The sequence below is a fragment of the Aulonocara stuartgranti genome (assembly GCF_965226115.1).
Source record: "Aulonocara stuartgranti genome assembly, chromosome: 13".
Classification (NCBI taxonomy): domain Eukaryota; kingdom Metazoa; phylum Chordata; class Actinopteri; order Cichliformes; family Cichlidae; genus Aulonocara; species Aulonocara stuartgranti.
In genome coordinates, this window is record NC_138949.1 from 35,425,446 (window position 1) to 35,434,797 (window position 9,352).

The following is a 9,352-nucleotide window of genomic DNA, read 5'->3' on the forward strand; positions in this document are numbered from 1 at the left end:
TCCTGATCAGAGATCAAATTCACTCCCAAAAACACACCCAGCAGCCCAGACAGGGTGGCCCACATATTAACCCGCATCTCTACATAAAATCACATTTACACAGTTCTTTCAACTTTAACTTGTATTTTATTTTGAATATCTTTACAAATAAACCTTTACAAGAGCCATTCTTCCACTTTCTTCAGGACCCTATCCCGGTGGGTACAATCTAGACAGATCACCTGTCACAGGACACAGAGAGACAGACAACCATCCTCTCATATTCATACCTGTACAATCACAAATTACTGCATATCTTTGGCCTGTGGGAGAAGGGCATCAGAAAGGCAAGAGGTGGCTCCCAGGAGCAGAGTCATAACACTGAGGTTCAAACAAAAACTATTAGATTTACTGGGCAAACTGTAACAAAATGATGAGACTCGATGGGTGTGGATTTACATGACATGTCTGAAAGAGGAAGGACATCAGATTTGACTACACAAAGTAGCTGAAATTGAAACCAACTAAAAAACCAAATGTGCAAACATGGGGCGCGAGGTGGGGTGGGGGGCAAACTGGAATGTGAGATGACTGTGGAGAGCAGGTGAGCGGGGAGCAGAGAGCTGCCACGTGACGCTCTTCTGAGAATCTGACTCTGCGGCTGCCTGTGCTCTCACCGGCGGTGCATCCAGCATAGTGGACAAAACCTCTTGGTCTTCTGCTTTCTGAGTGGCTGTCCTCCACTCCTGTTCCCTCCACCCGCTTCACCTACAAGTGTGAGTTCTGCAACACATTCACCACACAACAACGTCAAAGCGCACATATTCCTGAGTTTATGACTTGAGAAGGCACAGATGGTCTAATCACACCTGTGGTTGTGAGCTGTAAATAAATCAATGAGTGCATTTTAAATTACAGTTTGCAGCTTAAGTATATTTGTGAAAGTATCCTTAAAAATTAGATACTTACAGAAAACTTACAAATTTGTCAAGGAATCAAATAATTATATTCTGCACTGTAAGTTATTGTGACAGATCTCTTTTTTAAACTTAGCCGTTCGGGGGTGTCTGTAGCTTGGGAGGCAGAGCAGGTCATCTACTGATGGTTGATGGTTCGATCCCTGGCTGCTCTAGTCCAAATATCCTTGGGAAAGATAATGGCACCCGTCCATGAGTGTGAATGCTTGGTAGAAAGCACTTACAGCAACCGAACACTTGAGGATAGAAAGCAGCGCTGGCACAGACGGTGGGTGAAGGTGAACACAAACGTCTCCTCAGGTAAAAGCTCTAAAATTTACTGCGTAAGTTAAGTTGCGTCAGGTTACGTACCCACCACTGTTTGAATGAAACAGTGTGCGTTTCATACATGCAACACTCACCCTTACTTATGCTGAAATAGGCCAATGCTGCTGACGGCTTCCCATGATGCACTTTGTGTTTTTAATACATTCCTCTCTTTTCACTCTCCATGTATTTATACACACCTTTTCATTTAGTTACTATTAATCTGTACCACAGCAGAGCGCCGTCTTTGTCCCGTCTCCTCCCTCGGCTGCTCCGCCCTGAGCCAGGTTCTGCTGCTGGGTTCTGCTGCTGGGTTCTTGTGGTGTGCTGTTCCTACTTGTTGTCCCTGGTTGTTCACTGATTGCTGAGGTTTTCTTTGAGTTCTTGGAGGATCTTTACCCTACAATATATCACTCTTTGTTATGATTTGATGCTATAAAAATAAAATGTAATTGAGCAGCTATGGTGGAGTGGGATTTTGTTTTAGCAACAAACTCAATGGGCACATTTTCAGAAACTGTACTATGTTGTCTGTCCTTCATTTTGGCGGTTCTGTTTCCTGTTTTGAGCGTATCCACCCCCGAGTGTCCCAGACCGGAGAAAATGTGATAAAAAGTGAAAATGAACGTATTACCCTGAACATCTTGCCCTGTGAGGGTCTTTGGTGGATGTTAAGTAAAAGCACTGTCCTTTGCAGGTGATCACTGATTAGAGCGACTGCACCTATGTTGATGTCGACACTATTCATGTTCCCATTTCAGGAATCAAGACATTTATTGTGTTTCCAAGTGTTGAAGTAGTGTGAGAAGGAACAATATAACGTAGTGGGGGTCCCTGTGAGGCAGTATTATAACAAGCTGAAGAAGTAGCAACTGAAACAGTGATAAAATGTAAAATACAAGAATGTGTCTGAGATAATTAAGAAATAACACATTTTTAAGGTGAAGGGCCTTGATACGTATGAGGATGAATATAAACTCATGTTAAAGGTTCGAAGCACAAACATCAGATGTGAGGTTTGGATGTTTGGTCTCCTTCCTCCGTGGAGCTCAGCTCCCCCTTTGTACTGCGTTGTTGTATTATTAACGTCACTGTAAATAACCACACTGAACTTTGAGTCCAACCTGCCTCGCTGGCTGTGACAGGATCATCTAACAACATAATGGACGCACCAGCTCTCAGTGGTTAGGTGTGACCTTGGCTCATAAGAAACGCTGCTGGACGTGCCGATGCTTCGCTACAATACCGGAGAACTCGGCGCAATCGCTCAGTAGATCGCAGAAGTCAAAGGTATGATTAGCCTCCTGCTTCTGCTGCGATTCCTTCTGCTCAGGTCACACAGCCACCTCCTCCTGACACTTTTCAGCGTGGAATGACCTCGCCTCCCCTGAGGTCCTCACAGGTGAGTTGGATGAATGTGCTGGATTCCTCACCCAGTGTTCCCCGGTTCTCAAACCAAAAGAGAACATCTGAATCAGACTGGTGACTGTTTCAGGACAGAGTACTGAAATGAGCCCAGCCGGGGTTAATCTCCAAACTCAGCAGTGTTTTAGATGAAAGCTTAAATCCTGATGCAGCTACTCATCACATTTTCACCACAAAACAAGGTAAACAGAGTGTGGCTGACGTCTCTCTTTATTGTTGGGTTGCAGCTGATGGTGGCAGGAAAAGGCACTCCAAAGAGTTTTCTATAACTCGATTGATTAAAGAATAGATTAGCTGCATAAGCGTGGCACACATCACGGGATTGTCTCATTCACATGTGCGTTACAGTAGTTAGAAAGCCCTTTAATTCGTCTCTCCAAGTCCTTACAAGTAAGACCTCCAGAAAAGACTCACAGCTCACAGATCCAAACCTCTCTCTCTCTCTGACAACCACCCTGAAGAAATCAGTTTGCATCTGTTTGAAGTGCTGATCACTCTTTTCTTCCTTGGCCACCCCTGGTTAAGACGCCATCTAGCCAGTGCTGACATTTTGGATCACATGCTGTTACCAGCATTGCCTGTCTCACGTCTCTTTCCTCTGATTGTCCGTCACAATTTCCAGTTTCGCCTGACCTCTCTTCTATATGACATGTTTATCTGCCTGAAGTTATTCGAAAAGACTCAGCAATGTCTCTCCTGCCTCGTAGACCCTGCGTCTGTACCGTTGACCTCCTTCCCAGTACACCACCACCCACCAGTTGAACAGTTTGCTAAAATCAGAACCGGATACCCTGGAAAAATACATCACAGACGACAAGAACCGAACAGCAGGCGGGTGCTCTCGCTCTCCTCTGTCTGTCTTCGTTGTTGTTGCCTGCTCTAGTGGGCAGAACTCATCCTGGGTTCCCGTATCTGGCTTCACACCTGGAATAGTCACCCACCTTTGGCTGATGATCTCATTAAGGACCACTGGCTAGTCACTCTTTGCTGGATCGTTGAGAAAAAGCCACAGATTCCTGGTTTCCCTTCCTCAGTGTGTGGAGATCCCATCCAGAGCTGAGAGGGCGTGTGTTTGTGTCACGGTTCTGGGTCAGTTTGACCCAGTATTTTGAGTTATGTTTTGGTTTATTTTTGAATGATTGTTCTTTATGTTTCTCTGGTGCTTTGTTGGGTTTTATGATGAATCTGCCTTTCAAGTTACTTTGGTGTGTTTGTTTCCTTATTCTCTTAGTGCTTGTGATGATGATGTTCTATGTTCCAGCTTATTCTGGTTTATTCTTAGTTCTGCCCGTGTTAAGTCTGTGTTTCTTAGTCTGCATCCTTGTGTCTTATTTCCTGTTTTATTGTGAAAGTCTATGTCTTATGTTAGTGTGTGCCGCTTTGCTCCCCCTGTCTCGTTAACCCTGATCTCTCCCAGCTGTGTCTTCCTCCTGTTGCCCATTCCCTGATTACCTCCCTGTGTATATTAGCCCTGTGTTTTCCTGTGCTCAGTGTCGTGTCGTACCTTCAACTAGCTGTGTGTTCTGTGTCTATGTTCCTAGTGTTTAGTCTCCTGCTCCAGTTTTGTATTTCTTTTCCAGTGTCTCAGTCCTTGGTTCCTCTGTTCAGACTTTTGTTTGTCTTTTGGTGAGTTTAGTTTGTACGAGGTTTTCCCAGCAATAAAGCTGCGCTTTAAGTTTCACTTCCGTGTCTGAGTTCTGCATTTTGGGTCCACCACTCCTGCCTGCCACACAGCGATTCATGACAGTTTGTGGATTATCTGATATTTGGATTCCCTTCCTCCCTGGACCCCTGGACCCCCCTTTGCACTTGTCTTGTTGCATCATTAACATCACTGTAAGTAAACAGATTCTACTTTGACGTTCCAAGATCTGAATCAGAGTCCAACCTGCTATATTAATTAAAAAGTACAATAAATCAGAAACATTAATTTAATGGATAAAGAATCCAAAGTTCAGCATTTTAGGCAACGTTTTTCGGGAAGTATGAGCTGCCACTAAAGCAGTTATGCCCCTTTAATCTCTTCAACCGAATGATCCAGCCCTCAGCTCTACAGACAACAGATGCTGTGGGATTTCTATATTTAGTGACCCATGTGAGAACCAACTGTGTCACAATCAGACACCAGCTGTGGCCTCTTTCTGTGATAGTCTGTCAAACACAGTAAACACTACTTTGACTTAATTTGAGCGAATCACAATCAGGTATCAGATATTCATTCCTATAAGTAATCAAAATCAGAATACTTTATTATTCCCTAAGGAAATTGTGTGGGCTGCCGTTAATAAACAGTAATACATACAAACTGGACTATTTATCAATACAATATGTTAAGAAATGAGGAATAGCACAATACATGCAATATATACAAGTCACCGTGTCATAAATATTCAGGGTTGACAGATGCGATTATAAAAACATATCAAGAAATTGACAGCAACATTACAGAGTAGAAAAGAGCGCGTGTCAAAGGCTGTAACTGTTGCAGTGTTTACAGTGTGTTAGATGTACAGGGAGATGGCCACAGGCAGGAATGACTTCCTGTGTCGGTCAGTGGTGCTTTTTGGTCATCTCAGCCTCTCACTGAACGTGCTGGGAGTAGCCAGCATGAGCTATAATAATGACACAATATATGAATAAAGGTCATTTGTAATTTAGGCTTCATTTCTTTCTTTGTTTGCTTTAACACTACATGGGAGTTGGGTCAAAGCTACTTTATGCAAACCCTCACAGCTTCAGCCACACCACTGCCTCGGTTCATCAGTACTTTACATTCATTATATTTAAAAAGAAAAATCACACTTCTGAGCCACAGCTCAGGATTTATTTCATACACAATTATTATATTGGGAGGTGGTCAGATACATTTGTTAAGAACTAGTTGGAGCGGATGGTGGTTGCACAAAGCACCTGACCTTCATGCAGGGGTCAAACACATCTGTGGTTTAGGGAATGCAAATGATTCAGTGAAGGTGAGGATTTAGGGGTTATGCTCCAGATGTAATGTTTGGGAACACAGTTGGTGGTCTTATGTTGTTGTTACACTGAACATCAATCACAGTAACATTGTAAAAGTGTAAAATGATTACATGATAGCCATGGCAGGTCCACGGAGAAACCAAATGCTAACTATAGCTAGGATCTATTTTAGCCAAGAGGATCTATTGAATCTTGATTTTAAACATCTTTAGATTCGAGTTGTTTAAGTACAGTTGGAGAGATTGTAACTAAGAAAAAGGTATCATGTGCTAGTAAGCCATGTGAAAACTTGGTCACAATGACTGGCTACAGAATGCTAGTGGTGTACGGTAACACAAAGACAATATTCAATTCATTAAAAAACATTTATGAACTTTAACCAGGAATGTGCGTCATTTCCAGGGAAACACTAAAGGATAAGTGATCATGATGAGGGCTCTGTGTTGACTGCTGCTGGGCTCAGAGAGCATTAGGGCTGCTACATAATTCATTTATTACTCATTTATTTTCAGTTTTCATGTTTCAGCATGCTCAACTATGTATCTGACCAATCTGACAGAACGGTGTGTGTGTGTGTGTGTGTGTGTGTGTGTGTGTGTGTGTGTGTGTGTGTGTGTGTGTGTGTGTGTATGTGTGTGTGTGAGAGAGCGACAGAGAGACATTACAATAATAATAAACCCTTGGTAGACATAATGATACCAGACTTTTGCACATGTGCTGCCATCGAGAGTCTCTGTCAGTGAGTCGCCTTCGCTGTAGATGGAAATGACTCAGGGTTCTAACACCGAGGTGACTTAGGCCCATTTGACAATAAAGTAACATTACATGTATATGTTCACTTTTCATGTCAACAAATGTTCAAAAACTGCTCGTTTATATATAAATGACTGAAAGGTGTTTGTTAAAGGGGAATGTTAAACTCCCATGTCTTTATTATCATCTTGTATCTCTTGTGATTATTATTTGTAATGATCCCCAAAGGTAGCTTTGATCTTGGAAGAGGATGATGATATCCGTAGTTTATCTTGGCTGGACAGTTTTAGTTAATGCAATAATTACCATAATTGGTGTGCGACTGGCAAGCTGCAGCACCGGGGACGTCCCGGGAGTGTTGGCTCCTCTCTATATGTGCTCAGACAGCCCTACTATCTGCTTAGGATCAGTGTAATAAACATTTGACTGGGATCTGACAGGTTAAAAAAACACCAGTCAGAATGCCATGGCTTCTGCTCATTACAACACTGAATAGTCACAACATACCGAAGTATGCAAACACTGAAGCAGAAGCGCACTGTCGGGCGTCAGACTCCACATCGTACACGAAGCTTTTAAAGGCAAGCGAAGTCAGCTGTGTTTGTGTTAATGTGACTTATTTCGAGGTAAACTTGGAGACATCCTCAGCAATCCTAAATCACTGGTGAGTATGTTTATAGTGAGGCTAATCTTAAGAGAGCGTGCTCTGTGTCTCAGCATGAGCCATGTACTGATCTAAGAGTTCACGGCACATTATGAGTGCAGAGGGTCACTGAAGATCACCGGCACCATATCTTCATGGTTAATACAGAGTTTCCAAGTCATCCTTCTGGCAAACAACATGATGATTTCATTCTCTCACCTGCCAAATAAGGAGAAGGAGAGAAGCCAGTCGTTCATCAAAAAATAAAAAGATTTAAAAAAAGATTTTAAAAAGCCTGCTATGCTGGCATCAGCCATTTCAACACTGACACTGGTCCATAGGAACTCAAATACTGTTCCTGGATTTGCCAGTTGCCAGACATGCAAGTCTGCAGTAAGTTATTTCACATTATCTGGACTCAAATGCAGGACACAGGGAGGAAGTTACACAGGATTTATTGACAGAAAAACTCCAGGCAGCTGGAAGCAGGGAGTGAGGGTGGGACAGAGGACTGGAGGGGACCGGCAACCGCTGGGACACGTGAAAATCCTCAAATCAGAATCAGAATCAGAATCAGAAAGGGGTTTATTGCCAAATGTTGAGCAGGTTTACAACATTAGGAAATTGCTGCGGTGCTTCAGTGCAAACATGGTGTCATAAATAGCACTTAAATAGACATGAAAAAAAATAAAAGTAGGGATAAGAATTAAAAGTGCTACGTAGAAAGATATGTGCATGAGCTATACATGAGAATAAGAATTAAGAGTGCTACGTTGAAAGATATATACATGAGTGCAGGTGGTGATCAGTGCCAGACATGAAATGATGCAGTGACACAGCGTAGGGTCATGTGTTAGTGGCGGGGACAATCATGTGGTTATTGTTCATGTGTCCAACAGCAGAGGGGAAGAAACTGTTCTTGTGGCGAGAGGTTCTGGTGCGAATGGACCGGAGCCTCCTGCCTGAGGGGAGCAGGTCAAACAGACTGTGTCCAGGGTGAGAAGGGTCAGCTGAGATCCGAGCTGCACGCCGCAATGTCCTGGAGGTGTACAGGTCCTGCAGAGATGGGAGTCTGCAGCCAATCACCTTCTCAGCAGAGCACACGACACGCTGCAGTCTCTGTTTGTCCCTGATAGTGGCTCCAGCGTACCACACGGTGATGGAGGAGGTGAGGATGGACTCGATGATTGCAGTGTAGAACTGCATCATCGTCCGTGTTGGCAGGTTGAATTTCTTCAGCTGCCTCAGGAAGTACATCCTCTGCTGGGCTTTCTTGATGACGGAGGTGATGGTGGGCTCCCACTTCAGGTCCTGGGTGATGGTGGTACCCAGGAAGCGGAATGAGTCCACAGAGGTGATGGGGGTGTCAGTCAGGATGATGGGGGGGAGTGGAGCTGTGTGCTTCCTGAAGTCCACAATAATCTCCACTGTCTTCTGGGCATTCAGCACCAGGTTGTTGTGGCTGCACCAGGACACCAGACGTTCAACCTCCCTCCTGTAGGCAGACTCGTCCCCGTCAGAGATGAGCCCAATAACGGTGGTGTCATCTGCAAACTTGATTAGCTTGACAGACTGGTGGGTGGAGGTGCAGCAGTTGGTGTACAGGGAGAAGAGCAGAGGAGAAAGAACACAGCCCTGAGGGGAGCCGGTGCTGATGGTCCGGGAGTCCGAGACATTCAAATGTCATTAAATGAGCATTCACAGGATTAATCATGGAGTGAATTTCAAAATAAACAATACAGTTTGGAGAAAACCTCTTAGACCCAGTATTTAATTGGATATTTCTAGTGGACATCCAGATATTTTGACCAGGATGGTAAGTGGATTTGGGAAAAGGTAATAAATCTGTTGAGTCAAATCATTGGTGATGTGATTCCACCTCATCCTAAAATATGTATTTTAAATATATACCCAAATAATTTTGTACCTGCTGCAAACAATAGAGCTCTGTTAACGACTGGACTTTTGGAAGCCAAGCGCTGTGTTGCTATGTGCTGGAAAAATCAAAAAATATGTGGACTATCTCAGCGGCTTAATAGACTGACATCTGTACTATCTATGGAGAAAATAACTTGTGCATTAAGAAATAAACTGGACAAGTTTTGGGCTCTATGGTCAAAATTCTACAACTTTCTGGAGAACTGCAGCGTGCACACTGTGGACTTAACAGCCTGAATCTCTAACTTGATTTGTATATCTGTCCTTCCCTTCTGTTATGCTTTGCTTTGTTTTTGTTTCTATTACTATGTTGTTTCTGTTGTTGTTGTGGTATTTTTTTTAAATTTTTAAA